The sequence below is a fragment of the Geotrypetes seraphini genome, chromosome 19 (genome assembly GCF_902459505.1).
Source record: "Geotrypetes seraphini chromosome 19, aGeoSer1.1, whole genome shotgun sequence".
Classification (NCBI taxonomy): Eukaryota; Metazoa; Chordata; class Amphibia; order Gymnophiona; family Dermophiidae; genus Geotrypetes; species Geotrypetes seraphini.
This window is the reverse complement of record NC_047102.1, coordinates 37721632-37738357: the sequence shown is the minus strand read 5'-3', so window position 1 is coordinate 37738357 and position 16726 is coordinate 37721632. Positions and strand designations below refer to the sequence as shown.

Here is a 16726-nt window from a genome sequence, read left to right as displayed (position 1 = left end):
CATAGACTGAAACTGAGTGGCAGCAGGTTCAGGACTGATATCAGGAAGTACTTTTTCACACAGCGCGTGGTGGGAATTTGGAATGCTCTCCCGGAGGATGTTGTGACAGAGATTACTGTTCTGGGATTTAAGCGCAAGTTGGATGCACACCTTCTTGCAAATCATATTGAGGGCTACGGTATATTTGGGTCTCCATTCGGGAGTACCTAAAGGGGCCACCGCGTGTGCGGATCGCCAGACTGGATGGACCTCGGTCTGATCCGGCGAGGGCTTTTCTTATGTTCTTATGGAAGAGTACTTTTATATTAAGGACTATTTCAGCCCATGCCTAAGATAATGTGCTTCAATGGTCTCATAACCATAACCCTCTCACTTGTATCTTAAGGGGATTAGTTGTAAGCATGGAAAACCCACTTGTGGCAGAGTCTAGTCTGGGTTTTCCTGGACTCCGTCCTGAGCACGCTCACACACAATAGTATAAACACTCATAGAAAGTATAAGGAAAAGCTTTCATTTATTCACTCTTCTGAGCCTGTTCCCTCCCAGGCTCAGGGGAAGCAGTTTCTCCAATCAAATAAACGGTGACTCATCTGCGTGCAGGACAATTGCGCCCCGACAGTTGCGGTCATAGGGCTGCAGTCTGCCTGTATCCAGCTGTTGCCCAGAACAAGTAGTTGATGCCAGATGGGGTGGTGGCTGGCAGAGATGACAGCTGTGTGCATATAGAACACCCTCCCCCACCACACGCACACACAAACAGCCTGGAGGAGAGGTGTGCTCTGCCCAGGTGGCTGTCAAGTCAGGTACGCTACTGTCCCTAAGAATCCCACCCCCTTGCATGCTACTGGCCACACAGCCTCCTATTAAGGATGGCACTTGAGAATGCACTCTTACCCTTGTTATTGGTTTAAATCAGAATCAGTCTTAAATCAGGTATACCATGCATCTTGTATATGCTGAACATGCTACTAAGATTAAGTGCAAAGCCCGTGCGAAAAACTGCCAACGCCGGCTTCATGCATCTCGTCACTGACCCGTTCTTGGTACGTTAGAGCTTAGAGGAATTCAAGTTCATTGGAGGACTATTTTTTAAGTTGTTCAGTGTGAAAATTGTTGGGCAGGGAGCAAGAGGATTAAGGGACAAATACCATGCTCCAAGTCAGGGCATGTAGCTACTGAAGACAGTTTCTGAACTGTTCCATCAAGTTTTATGGCTCTGGTGTTTGTTGAATTTTACTGCCTTGTTGATTTTGAGTTGACAGCAGTAAACAAAGCTATAGTTGTTGAGTGTTTTGTGAGAGTGTGGCACAGTGTTTAAAGCTACAGCCTCAGCGCCCTGAGGTTCAAGGTTCAAACCCATGCTGCTCCTTGCAACCCTGGGGAAGTCACTTAACTCCTTCCCCCCTTCCCTTGCCCCAGGTACCTTAGATAGATTGTCAGACACCAGGACAGACAGGGAAAAATGCTTGAGTACCTGAATAAATTCATGTAAACTGTTCTGAGCTCCCCTGGGAAAACAGTATAGACAATTGAATAAATGAATTGTGTGAAAAGTTTCAGCCTCTGATCACCAGAGTTGGTATTGTGACATCATAATGCCTCATTCCACCAGTGCCTAAGAGCCAACCTCATCGGTGATGTCACAATGGCTTCATTGTCCTAGACTTAGCTCACTTTCACTACATTTTCATTACTCGAGTGGCACAGTGGTTAAAGCTACTGTCTCAGCACCCTGAGGTTGTGGGTTCAAACCCACGCTGCTCCTTGTGACCCTAGACAAGTCACTTAATCCTCTCATTACCCCAGGTACATTACATTAGATAGACAGACACCAGGACAGACAGGGAAAAATGCTTGAGTACCTGAATAAATTCATGTAAACCATTCTTTTTTTTTATTATTTGTTTATAAAATTTTACAATATTTCCAAGCATATACATCTTGTACAGTAAAGTGTGATTAAACAACATATTAAACTAAAATTCCATAATTAATATTACTACAAGGAAATACTAATCTAGCTGATCTCACACTAGTCCTCAATATTATTGGATCCATCATTAAGAGTAGAACATATATAAATCAAATTAATTAAATAAGAAAAAATCCTTATCTGACTAAAGTGCGGGGAACTAACTTTCCATAGACGTTGTTATGTAAACCATTCTGAGCTCCCCTAGAACGGTATAGAAAACTAAATAAATAAACTGTTTAATATGGGGTCAAATGTATAAGGGGGGTGGGAGTTAGGGGGTCATTGTGTGGGCAAACCTTTGCAATAGAGAAGGGTAATCACAGATTCCCATGTTAAAAATCAACCGCAAGAGGCTTGGACGGGAAAACTAGCTGTAGAGGAAATAAATCTTTAACACAAAATATTGCCAAACCAAACCTAAAAGCAGCATTATTGCTGGGATTTTATTGCCAGTTAAGGCTGAATATGAAAGTCCATCTTTTGTCTCTTCCATTCTCAGCAATTCTCATCTCAATAAGCAGATTATGTAGAGCCAACAGAGTCTCCGATGCAAAGAGGTTGCTTCTATTCTGATACGAGGAAGTAGGCATTTAGTCCAAACAACCACTAAATCTGCCTGTTTCTATATCAGCCACCTTTTGATTTCCAGTCATTGAGCGGAGCAGCATGCAACCTCGCTGCTTTGTCAGTTTCAAATTGAGCCTATTTTGTTCTGTGCTTTTGCAACCAAATAACCCTCTTTTTAAATCCCGTTTCTGCTACAAAAGGGAGCCCATCAGGTGGCTTGAATGTACGTGTCTGTGGCTGCTTTCAGACGCCCAGTTTACACCTGCTGCTCGGTTTATTGACCAAAGCATTCCATCACAACACCGTGATAATAAAGATGTATATTTTCTGCTGTGGCTTCGTATAATAAGGTCAGACACACATTGAACAGCATCTGATTCAGATTCATGAACTAAAGAACGACACGGGGGACAAATTTTTCCCCGTCCCCATGGGAACTCATTTTCCCATCCTGTCCCAGCGCATTCTTTTCCTGTCCCTGCCCCATTCCTGCAAGCTCTGACCTCATCTGCACAAGCTTCAAACACTTTAAAATCATGAGTGTTCGAGGCTTGTGCGGTTAAGACAGAGCTCACAGGAATGGGGCAGGGGCATAGACAGCGACAAAACTCATGGTTATACACCTCTGAAAGAACAGAGTATATCTTATCCTCTGTATTCTAGTTCACCTATGCTTTAACTATGTAAACGGGTAAGACATCAGCACCACAAACAGATGAAAGTCTGAGGTTGAGGCTGAAAGAGCCAGTTTTTCTGCTTTTCCATCCAGTGGTGGGATTTGGGTTTTTCTTTTTCTTTTTCCCAGATGTTCCCTTACTGCTAAACAAAAAAGGTAACGACTGAACTCTGCTCTTAGAAAGCAGTTTCCTGTTGAATTCATACATAATAGATATTGTAGCAGAACAACTCTGGAGGGAGGTTGGGGAGAGAAAAGACACATCTGTCTTCATTTTTGCCCAGAAAGAGGAGAGTGACAGCTGCAGCCTCCACTCATTACACACCTTCACCTTTGTGTGCTTTTAAATCCCTGGCTGTACCGCTGGCCCCTGGCACCCTCTCTTTCACCATCACACACACACACAAACACCCTCCACACACATACACACGCACGATTGGCACCCATTAGATGCCCCAGAGCTCATTAGCATTTTATCAAGTAAAAAAAAAAAAAAAAAAAAGACTCTCAGTTCTGCCTAGGTCATAAGCGACTGGTCTTCCTCTCTCACACTCTCTCTTTCTTGGATCTATAATTCTGGCTCACTAGCACCGTTTGTTCAGCATCATCCGGCTTCTTCTCCAATTAATTAAGCACGTCGGTCTGAGTAAATGGAGTTAGAAGCCAGGCAAGGTAGCTGACAGGTATGAGCTGCGTCTGTTTTACCAGTCCCTTGCTTTGCCTCCCCCTGTAGGAGCGGATCGCTGAAATCATGTTTATTTTTAGTCAAACGTTCCCTGAATGGACAGCTTCTCTCAGTAAACATATCTGGAGCTTTCCCCAGTGGCATCAGTTTCAAGGCAGCTGGTGAGAAAATGCTGGACTAGTAAGCAGTGATGGAGCCAGACCTGACATTTGGGGGCGGACCCAGAGCTAATATGGGCTAGCACTGTGTATGTAAGTATGAGTAGTAGGTACAGGAAGTGATGTCATAAGAGGGTGGGACATGTACATTGTAGAGTCCACCCCCACCCAGAAACCCACCAACATTAAATACGAGGGATCTTCAAAAACTTTCCACACTTATTTTTTTTTATACACTATTTATTAAATATCTCAAAAGCAAATTACATCACTTTTCCACATAATCACTCTGTTGGTCGAGCTTGAAAGTGCGGAAACCTTTTGAACACTCGTATAAAACATTTTTTTTTTAATCTTGCTAGTCAGAGCCCATCCCCACCAAAGCCCATTTGCATTTTATTTTCTTGCTGTAGCTGTGGCCCAAGGAGTCCACCCAGTGCCTGTGGAAAACTGAAGTTAGCCATGAGTGCATGCTCAGCCTTAACCACGTACTGAGTCACTGAACAACTGTGGAGGAGTTAAGCTGCTCTGGCCCAACGCTGCTAGTAAATGCCTGGTGCTCTCCTTGCCTCATTCCACTATCCGTAGACACCCGAAGCTGTCCCTGCCTCGTTCTACTGTCTGTAGATGCCCGACGCTGCCCCTTTCTCATTCCAATGTCAGTCAATACATAGTCCGCAATAGTTTGCCTTGCACATAGCTGACTCACTGTGCCTGTGCAGATATTAATGGTGGGAGAGATTGGGCGGGCCTGAGTTGAGAATGGGTGGGCCAGGCCTGCCCGTAGCTACTCTCCTCCTAACAAAACTGGAAGTCAGGGGCAAGGCAATAAGTCAGTAACTGGCACCTATCCCTCCAGCTGTATCTGCAAGGAGGAGGGAGAGTTGCTGGTGAGAGAGATACAAGAAACAAGATGTCCAGAATAATGGCCTCAATAATCAGATAATGGAGGATATGAAACCAACACTTCCTCTGGCCACTTACCCAAATATATTCAATAATAAACACAGAAAACCATACTTATCATAATAAAATGTAGCCTGAGACCTTGTCTTGATGGATGTAGGGTAACAGGGGACTGGGAGGCCCGCGTGTCACCCGTGAAGACAAGCAGACAGAAGGGGGGGGAGGAGTGTTGGGAGGGTGGTAGGTTAAGAGGATTGGACAGAAGTTTCCCACGGTGAGGTTGTTAGGCGATTGGTGGAAGGGGGAGAGGGACAGCGCAGGGGCCTCACTTAGAGTACTGTGTTCAGTTTTGGAGACCACACTACCGAAAGGATGTGCTGAGGATTGAGTCGGTTCAGCGAACGGCCACCAGGATGGTCTTGGGGCTCAAGGATCTCACGTATGAAGAAAGACTAAAGAAATTGCGGCTGTATTCACTCGAGGAAAGAAGAGAACGGGGAGACATGATTGAAACGTATAAGTACATCACGGGACGTGTCGAGTCAGAAGATGATATCTTCTGGCTCATGGGACCCTCGACCACCAGAGGGCATCCGCTGAAAATCAGGGGATGGAAGTTTCATGGCGACTCCAGGAAGTACTTCTTCACCAAAAGAGTAGTGGATCATTGGAACAGACTCCCACTCCAGGTGATAGAGGCCAGCAGCGTAACGGATTTTAAGAGAAAATGGGATACTCACGTGGGATCTTTTAGGGAGTGAATTCAGGGGAGGGGATATTTGGAATGGGCAGACTTGGTGGGCTATAGCCTTTTCTGCCGCTTTTTTCTATGTTTCTATGTTTCTAAGGTCAATTGCTAAAAAAAAAATGCATCTACAAATAGTTGTGTTTCTCACATTTTCCTAAATTAGTTCCTATCTCTACATTTTTGAATTTGGCCAACAAGGTTACTCCTATGATGGAGAAAGCAGAAGCTCTCATATTCTCATAGTGCATTTTTGAGAAGTCCATCACTGACAGTCACATTGCACCATCAGGTTTCAAAGTTCTAAGACAGGGGTGTCCAATGGACTGCGGCCCTCGAGGACCGACATTGGACACCCCTGCTCTAAGAGGTCGGCAGATTGCTATAACCTGAGACAGATACCAGGGAATTCCATGATAGATGACTTTGAACACAATTACAAGTGTCTTGAAAATAATCCGTGAGCGTACAGGTAGCCAGTGGAGTTTCCTCAACCAAAGAACTTTCAAACTATTCAATAACGCCACCAATTAACCTTGCAGCAGCATTTTGTATCATTGGCAGGACTTTACACTGTATTGTTGACAGGCAGCTCCAGAAGGCTTTCAAATGAGCAGCCTGAGCATAAGGTTGTTCTGTATTTCATCTGTCGTAGTTTTTAAAGCTCCAGCCCTGTACATTTCTATTCCCTGCTTTGTTTTAAAAAAGTAAACACCTGTGTGTTTTTCCTTATTTGCAGGTGTATTAGTGGTTGTAAAGGAAACAGCGGTGGATAAGGTCTGCCAGAGTTATTGCCTATTTAACGAGAACGGAAAATTATTGACCCTCGGCCTGTCCTATAAATTGGACTCAGCTGCATGATGAGAAAGCAAGCAGGTGGCAAGCAAGGCAGTAGGTCAGGTGTGAACCCAGCTGTAAAGGAGGCTTTCCTACATGTCAGCTCCGCTATCTGGATTTCTTGTAGCATATTGTTTTCTCTTTGACACAGAACAAACAGCTTATACAGTATGTCTGGCTCTTTGTAAGTGACTGACGGAGGGAAAGTGCTCTTAGAATGGAACAGCTGCATTTCCTGAAGTCGCTGATGTTTCTGACAATCCTCAGCAGCTGAACGGCATTCGTTTCTAGGGCAGTGAGCGTAATGCAAGGGAAGTTTCAAAGCAAAGAGCAGGAGCCTAGGATTTTAAGTGGAGCTTCTTTTTTTTTCTTCTTTTATGGAAGCTTATGTTATTGTTTTTAAATATAAGTTGAAACTGGATCATGACAAAAACAAAGCACTTCCTGGCATAACTGCTCGAGGGTGCCAAGCACACTACAAATTACCCTTAACTAGGCACAATGAAGGAGAGCTCAGAACAGTTTACATTAATTTATTCAGGTACTTGAGCATTTTTCTTGTCTGTCCTTGCGGGTTCACAATCAATCTAATATACCTGAGACAATGGGGGGATTAAGTGACTTGTCCAGGGTCACAAGGAAAAGCATGGGTTTGAACCCACAACCCCAGGGTGCTGAGGCTGTAGCTTTATCCACTGTGCCACACCTTAGTACCTACTGGCATTCACAGAGCTAGTTGTTACGACTGAAAATAGATTTCTTCTGACCGCCACAGAAAGTTCAGGGAGAGGAGCATTGCCCTCTACTGTCACAGCAAATGGTAAGCTCTTACACGCTTCCCTTAGTCCCGAGTTGAAGCCCTTCTGCCTTTCATCACTGAGCTCTTATTCTCAAACTTCTTCTCTACTGAAAAATGCATACCTCTTCCGACGTCTGTCAGGTCTCTCCTTGCCTCCAGACTCCACTCCATTTGTATTTTCCCCTCCATTTTATTTATAGCCCACTAGAGAAGCAGCTTTTAGCAGAGCAAAGACTTCAGAGGAGCTCTCACTACTGATTTGTACTGACATATTACCTCTTTCATTCTGATACACAAACCATGGCTCCAAATGTCCCACTATTTCATGGTTAAGGCTTCAAAATCTGGTCCATAGTGTAGGATTTGTCGTCTAGAGAGAGAAACTAGCAGGTTGACTACGAGAGATGGCAATCAAGCTGGAGGGACACATGCAAACACATAAGGCCTTTCTTCTGGTTCTTCTCATACAGAGCTTCATTGTCCTCTGCTGGAATCTTTCAAAGGGATAGCCATATTTGTTTGGCGTCACAGTATTTGATGGAGGCAAATGGCACCTTACAGACTAATCAATATATTGAAGCATGTGCTTTTCAGGACTAAGTGAGGAAATGGACTTCGTTCTCAAAAATCTCATGCATCAATAAATTGGCTGGTCTATAATGCAACACCTGCCTTTGTCAACATTGCTCCCTGCCACACCCATCCTCCCAATCTGCCTGTTGGTTCATCTTGTACAACCACCTTTCCAGTAGGCAGTCCCCCACCTGACCAGGTGAGGGAATTCATGGAAAGCGAATAGAATGTTTAGAATTAATAGGAAAGGAATGGAAAACAAAGATGAAAATGTTATAATGCCCTTCTATGGCTCTATGGTATGGCTGCAACTTGAATACTGTATGCAGGTCTGGTCACCATATCTACAAAAAGATATAGCAGAATTAGAAAAGGTACAGAGAAGGGTGACAAAAATGATAAATGGTTTGGGATGACTTCCCTATGAGGAGAGGCTAAAGCGGATAGGGCTCTTCAGCTTGGAGAAGAGACAGCTCAGGGGTGATATGATAGAGGTCTATAAAATACTGAGTGGAGTGGAAAGGGTAGATGTGAATCGCTTGTTCATTCTTTTCAAAAATACTAGGACTAGGGAACATGTGATGAAGCTACTAAGTAGTAGATTTAAAACAAACCGGAGAAAATATTTCTTCACACAACGTGTAATTAAACTCTGGAATTCATTGCTGGAGAATGTGGTGAAATCAGTTAGCTTAGTGGGGTATAAAAAAAGGCTTGGATAATTTCCTAAAAGAGAAGTCCATAGGCCATTATTGAGATGGCTTGCGGAAATCCACTGCTTATTCCTAGGATAAGCAGTATAGAATTTGTTTTGCTACTTGGGATCTAGCTAGGTGCTTGGAACCTGGGTTGGCCACTGTTGGCAACAGGATACTGGATTTGATGGACCTTCGGTCGGTCCAAGTATAGCAGTTTATGTTCTTACCCTCATTTTCTGGCAAGAGGTGGAGAATAGTACTTCATGCTGCATCTGCCTTCTCTTGCCATCCAGACCATTTCATGGTCTCTTATGACTCGGACTATAAATCTGATCTAGGTGATAAGTGAAGGCAGATATAGATGCAGGATGAAATACCATTCTCTTCCTCCTGCTGGTGAGAAGAAGAGTAGAATCAGGCAGTTGAGAGGAAGAAAGGAAAGGGAGGGGAGGGACAGGGACAGGGAAAGAGAATAGGATCAAGATTGGTGGAAGGGGTAGGAAGGGAAAGGGGTCTGTAGATAGGGATCAAAAGAAGAGGACATGGAGAAAGCACAGGAGAGGGTGGTAGAAAATAAACATGAGAGGTTTTATGATGAGGCTGGAGGAAAGGCAGGGGTGGAACTGAAAGACTGGAGAGAGGAAAAACTATAGGGCAGTGAGTGAAGAAAAGTATAGTAGACCAGTAGACAAAGATCAAAAAAGGAACTTTTAAGAGGGGGAAAGTCAGGCTGTAAAGTGAGAAGAAATAAAAAAGGAAAGAAAAGTTAAAAAAATAGGGGGGGGGAGGGGGTAAAAGAATGATGAAAGAAAAAAAAAAAAAAAAAATTTAATGATACCCAGATGCACAAGAAAGTTTGAGAAATGACTTTCATTTTCTGCAATAGAAAAGTCTTGAAAGTTTAAATAAGGTACATTTGATGAAAATATATCCAAACATGCACATGTTACCAAAGCGGTATATATTGTACAAAATATATATTTAAAAAAAAAGTTTTAAAAAATATAAGCAACATAGGGAAAGGACAACATAATATACAACAAATAACTGGTAATACATGCTACAAAAGGGAACTGAATGGGATACATTTCATTAAAATAAAAGAAGGGTGGATGGGGAAAAACAAAAGGGAGAGGGGAATTATCAAAGCCGTGCCCGTTGTCAGAGTCTCAAACATCTTTAAAAAGAAAAATTTTGAGACTGGATTTAAATGCAGCTCCATTCCCATTTTCCAGAGAAAGTCAGTGTGCTTCCTCCTTTCCCTGTGTTCCCCACTCCCAGTTCTGGACAGACTATATAACCTGGCATGATTTTAACCCAATTTGTGGCTCGCAGTGCACCCATAGATTCCAACATTACAAAATGATTGGGGGGTGCCAAACTTGATACAGATTACTCTTTCCTGGACACAATGAAGGAGCTTGCTCAATACTGGAGATGCTCAGCGCCCACTGAGCCGACTCCTATGACTTCATTGGGATAGCAACAGTATTTAAGCCATCTTAGGGTTACCACGTCAAGCGTTTTATTGTCCAGACACTGACTATTTGTTCACATGGCGTTCCAACTAAATTAGTGCATTTATAACCTACAAGTGTGTGTGTGTGGGGGGGGTTTCTCTCTCTCTCATGCACTCTATGATCTTTTAAGTAGTATAATATTGTTCCATTTATGAAACAAGTCATCCCTAGGGAATTTAAATTTTGAACTTTAGCCAGTTGGCTTGCTCATGAAGGCAGTGAAAAATCTATTTAACTGATAAACAAACTTTACAAGCAAAAAAAGTGGGAGGGTTACGAGTGTTGTGTTTTGTCTTAACACTCGGCTGGGTGAACCACACCTGCTGAACACACCAACTGGGTTTACCTGGAGCATTTCCAAGAGACAACAGGAACAAAAGAGCTTGACAGTGTTGGTGCTTTGCACTGCCCTTCTCACTTGTGCAGCTCCATGATTACATGGGAGCTGCAATCCTGGATGATGACATCAAATCTCCTTCCCCCCCCCCTACTTGGTGGTAGAGCTGTGAAAAGGAGGGGCAATGAGAGTCAGTTATGGCTCTTAATGCTGGCCCCTGGAAATCCCAGGCCTTTTCCCACCATACTTTCACCACCCCAGCCACCTAATCTAGGACTGGCATGATTTTGGCACATCAGCTGTACCTAAGCCAGAGGGTGAACTTGAGGGACTACTGAGATTAATTGAAATGGATCGGTATTGGTGGATACGTGCAGTGTACCCTATGAACAACACATGACTCATGCTGTTGTGTACAGGATGGGGCCACTTTGTTTCACGGTGGGTGCGTCCCCTTAACATACCACCAGTTGAAAATGACGAAGGCCTTGTTGGTCACATGGGCCAGTAAGCTATTATTGAGGTCAGACACTATGTCTTGTTTTCAGATTATGTACTTATGTGGAATAAATCTGCAGCCTGTTATTCCAAATAATAAATTTTATATGTCTGTCAATTATTTTTGAAAAATTACTCCTCCACCCATTAAGGAAGGGAGGGAAGAAACATCAGTACCAGGTGGTAGGGCAAAGGAGGGTCATGATTGCTTATAGAGCTCCTAATCAAAAAAAACTCAGATGTCCATAAAACTGCCTAAGTTGGCACTTGGACCGGGAAATCCAAGTGCCGATAATCGAAACCGTTTTCCTGGATGTCTAGCGGGACGTTTCTCCTGCTGTGCATTCAGAGTTCCGGGTGTGTTTTGGGCAGGTGTCTGAATTCAAAAGGGCCTGGGATAGGCACATGGGATCTCTCAGAGAGAGAAAGAGATAATGGTTGCTGCAGATGGACAGACTAGATGGACCATTCAGCCTTTATCTGCCATCATGTTTCTAGGTATTAGGCATGCTTAACTTGAACGGCCTGCAAATATAATCAAACCGTTTCCAAGACATCCTAGACAGAACTTAGACGTTCAGAGCTAGACCTGTTTTTAGAAGTGTCTAGTTGCCACAAAGGTGCACAAACTGACCAGATGACCCCCCCCCCACACACACACACACACTCCCCCACTTCTCACTAATCCAATCCAGCCGCCCAAAACCCTGAATGAAAGAAAAAATATCTGTCCCTAGAACAGCAGCACTTGGCATGGGAAAGCCTAGTAGAGCATCACATAGGTGTCTTAAGTAATCTGGTGGATATGCTAGTGAACCATAGAGAGGAGGACCCAGGCTCATAAGTCACTCTAACTGCTACATTTATGGTGGAAAGTGTGAACAACCCTACTCTACTGCCAAATAGAAACATAGAAACATGACGGCAGATAAAGGCCAAATGTAAGCATTATCGCTTTCTCTCTCCGAGAGATCCCACGTGCCTATCCCAGGCCCTCTTGAATTCAGACACAGTCTCTGTTTCCGCCACCTCTTCCGGGAGACCGTTTTACCCATCTACCACCCTTTCTGGGGAAAAAAGTATTTCCTGAGATTACTCCGGACACTATCACCTCTTAACTTCATCCTATGCTCTCTCATTGCAGAGTTTCCTTTCACATGAAAGAGACTTGACTCATGCACATTTATATTAGGTAGGTATTTAAACATTTCTATCATATCTCCCCTCTCCTGCCTTTCCTCCAAAGTATACAGACTGTCTGTCCCCATACGCCTTATCACGAAGACTACACTCCATTTTAGTAGCCGACAACATCCTTTTTATATCTTTTTGAAGGTACGGCCTCCAGAATTGTACACAATATTCTAAATGAGGTCTCAAAAGAGTCTTATACAGAGGCATCAATACCTTCTTTTTCCTATTGGCCATACCTTTCCCTATGCAACCTAGCATCCTTCTAGCTGTCGCCGCAGCCATAAGGCATATTGGTGTAGTAGACAGGTGGGTCTAGTAGAGTTTGGGGACATTTTAGAGCAGGGGTGTCCAACCTGCAGCCCGAGGGCTGTATGCAGCCCCATGAAGTATTTTGTGCGGCCCCGGTCGAGGGCGATGCAGCGATTTCCTCTGCTGCCCCCGATTATTTACCGTCTTGCCGGCTTCCTCCTCTGTCTTACTGCAGTGTTTGCGTGTTTGTGCGGCCCCAGAAAATTTTTTTTCGGCCAATGCAGCCCAGGGAAGCCAAAAGGTTGGACACCTCTGTTTTAGAGGATTTACCATGAGTTATAAAGGGTATATGGTAAGATATACGGTAAGATATACTTCTGGTACTTTATGTGAAGTTCATGGCAGTGCCCTCTAAGGTATGTTACTAAGACAGTGAGAGAAAGATGATATCTTGATAGAAGGTGAGTTTCTGGAGGCTACAAGGGTATCCCATACAATTTTGGAGCCTGGCATTTCTCTTTACCCATATGAAAGGTACTAGTGCACACCGAGGAAGGAATGCACATGGAAAGTCAGAATCATATTACAAAGTTTAGCTGTTACCTGGTCAGGTTATCAGGATTTCCCCAATGAACTTGCATGAGGTCTATTTGCATACACTTAGAGCCTGGCTGCCCTGAGTAAGCCTGCTCTTACTATTGAAAGCTAAGCAGGGTTGGGCCTAGCTAACACCTGGATGGGAGACCACCTGGGAATACCAGGTGCTGTAGGCTGAAGGGCCCCATGTTGGGCAGCAGTGACATAGTGAAGCTGCACTCTGGACAGGAGAAGGCAATAGCAAACCACTCCTGTGGTGTCATTGTTGCAGATATGTTGAAACCCTCAGCTCAATGTGTAGTGGTAGCTAAGAAAGCAAATAGAATTATCAGAAAGGAATGGTAAACAAAGATGAAAATGTTTTAATGCCCTTGTATCACTGTATGGTACAATGGAACTTAAATATACAGTTCTGGTCATTGTATCTCAAAAAAGATAGTGGAATTAGAAAAGGTACAGAGATGGGTGACAAAAATGATAAAAGGTTTGGGATTCCTTCCCTATGAGAAAAGGCTAAAGCAGCTAGGGCTCTTCAGCTTGGAGAAGAGACAGCTCAAGGGTGATATGATAGAGGTCTATAAAACACTGAGTGGAGTGGAAAGGGTAGATGTGAATCGCTTGTTCATTCTTTCCAAAAATACTAGGATTAGGGGACATGCAATGAAGCTATTAAGTAGCAGATTTAAAACAAACCAGAGAAAATATTTCTTCACACAATGTGTAATTAAACTAAGAGAATGTGGTAAAATCAGTTAGCTTAGCGGGGTTTAAAAAAGACTTGGCTATCTTCCTAAAAAAGAAGTGTGCGTGTGTTGTTTTTAAATTCTTCTATGGAATATTTGATCCTTTAATCCCCCTATATTGGAATGCTATTAGATCTTGTCACTCAAGAATTACAACAATCTATAAATTATCATTCCCATCCTCTAAAGCCGAGTTCTTTAACCACCGGTCCATGGACCGGTGCCGGTCCACAGAAATTTCCTGCCGGTCCACAGGGCCAGCATGTGCATCAGGCCCAAAACTGTGTTTTTCAACTGCCGGTCCACAGTGCGATCGATGCGTTGTTAATAAGATTATATTGTGTGTGTATATATGAAAAATGAATGGAAAAAAGAGTGTTACAATTAGGACTATGGGGGCACGGTCTGGGGTGGAGATTGAGTAAAGATGGGCAGGGTCTGGCCCACGACTTAGCCCAGTGTTCTTCAACCGCCGGTCTGCGGACCGATGCCGGTCCACAAAATAATTATTTTATTTCTGCCGGTCCATAGGTGCAAAAAGGTTGAAGAACACTGCTCTAAAGGACTTAAATGTGCTGTGAAGCTTAGTAAATCTATGGCATTTAAATTGGTGGAGATTTGGAACAAACTCCCAGACTCTCTAAGACTGCTAGGTCAGCTACCGCAATTTTGGAAAGATTTAAAAACTTGGCTGTTTACACAATAGTTTTTAAGATTATTAACTGATAAACTGTAATAAGTACATTTTATTTTTTAAATTTCTATTTTAACCTAATTAATAGTACTGACTTAGGAATTTTTACTCTATTAGTATCCTTCTCTTTTATGGTCTATTATTTTGTCATTTCTATTTTTAATGAATTGTAAACCGAGTCGAGCTCCTTCAGGAAATGATCCGGTATATAAAATGAAGCTTAGATTAGAAGTCCATTGGATATTATTGAGATGGCTTGGGGAAGTCCACTACTTATTCCTATTTTATTACTTGGGACCTGGGTTGGCTACTGTTGGAAACAGGATACTGAGCTTGATAGAACTTCGGTCTGTCTCAGTACAGCAATTCTTATGTTCTTGTGTTGGTGACCAACTCGGTGGCATAATCCATCCATATTATTTGCATACAATGGAGGCAGTGCATGCAGATAGATCCTATGCATATTCGTTGGGGAAACCCTGAGGACCCAACTGGATTGCGACTCTTGAGAACTGAGGTTGGACACTACTATACTAAAGAATACCATTGTGACTAGCCTACTTTGGGGAATTTAAGAAATATTAAGACAATCCAGGAACATAAGACCCTTGAAATGAAAATGATAAAACAATCTTGACACCCATCAAACAGGTCTTAACAAAGACCTTGGTTTTCTTTTGCTTTACAAAATATTAATTTAAGCTGCTTTGTCCCCTTCCTATCATCCATCCATATCTCTCCGTCTTCCTCTCACCTTGCTCACCCCTCCCTCTTCCTGTGAGACTGTCATTGGAATACTTTCATGTTTCACTTATATATATATATATATATTGAAATTTGTCAACATATGCTTATTTCTGATCTGAAGAAGGGCTTCCGCTTGAAAGTCAATCAAAAAATGCATTAAGTTAGTCAATTAAAAAAGGTATCAAATTTATCTCTTCTCTGTTTTGTTTCTACTGAGGGTTGATTCATAAATCACAGCAACTATTTTTTTTCTCTTGAAAATGCACCAACACTGGAAATCTAATATATATGTTTGAAAGTGTGTGACATGTACTTCTTAATGTTGCCACCAGATGAGAGATGAGTGCGGCAGTCTCTGGTAAGGGAGAAGCAAAAAACATGACATTTGAAATCATCGTTTTATTATGGCATGTTGTGTACAACATGAACAAGAAAGTACAAGTGCAAACTGTTTAACTGTTAGCATCCTTCAAAGTTGTCTTGTGTGTCATCCAGTTCATGAGGGACATACTGTGCATGCACAGTATTACAAGGTACAACCTGCATCGTACAGTACGAGAGAAACATCCAGAACATTTGCACCACACTATTGTCCTACACGGCAATGCTACAGCAGAGGGTTGTTTGCAGCATCGGGGATGAGAAACTACTTTTGAAGGATGTTAACAGTTAAACATACTCACTCCCAAGCTGATTGTGTACTTGGTTTAGTGAAACAGCTAACATTTATTACTTGTTAATAAAACAATGATTTGAAATGTCATATTTTTTGCTTCTCTCCTACCAGAGACCGCTACACTCATCTCTCATCTGGTGGCAACATTAAGAAGTACATGTCACACACTTTCAAACATATATATTAGATTTCCAGTGTTGGTGCATTTTTGAGAGAGAGAGAAAAATAGTTGCCATGACTTATGAATCAATCCTCGGTATATATTACTTTTAAAAGTGGACTAACACGGCTGCCGCCACCACCATTATACTCAAGCAGGCTATTTGAAATGTATGGAAAATCAGGATGAACTGATGCTACCTTGACAATGTTCAGAATATGATTCCAAGTACAGATATCTTAATACTGCCTGTAATAATAATAATAATTAAAAAAAAAGTCATGGAGAAACTAGTAGGGTAAGGCAGACAATTGTAAGAACCTACAAAATGCCATACTGCAGGGGTGTCAAAGTCCCTCCTGGAGGGCCGCAATCCAGTCGGGTTTTCGGGATTTCCCCAATGAATATGCATGAGATCTATTAGCATACAATAGAAGCAATGCATGCAAATAGATCTCATGCTTATTCATTGGGGAAATCCTAAAAACCCGACTGGATTGTGGCCCTGCCATACTGGGATAGACCGAAGGTCCATCAAGCCCAGTGTTTCCAACAGTGGCCCACCGAGGTCCCAAGTATCTGACAGAAACCCAAAGAGCAGCAACATTCCAGAGCTCATATTGTGATGTCATAATGCCTCATTCCACCAATGCCTAAGAGCCAACCTAATCAGTGATGTCACAATAGCTTGG

The 16726-nt window shown here is 42.8% G+C and overlaps 2 protein-coding genes across 15 annotated transcripts in view; both read right to left on the bottom strand.

Annotated features, from left to right (window-relative positions):
• The window catches only part of LOC117352063 (nitric oxide synthase-interacting protein-like), a 742171-nt gene that overhangs the window by 593385 nt on the left and 132060 nt on the right, over positions 1–16726 (bottom strand). The window lies entirely within an intron of this gene.
• SYT7 (synaptotagmin 7) overlaps positions 1–16726 on the bottom strand; it is a 425674-nt gene that overhangs the window by 398165 nt on the left and 10783 nt on the right. The window lies entirely within an intron of this gene.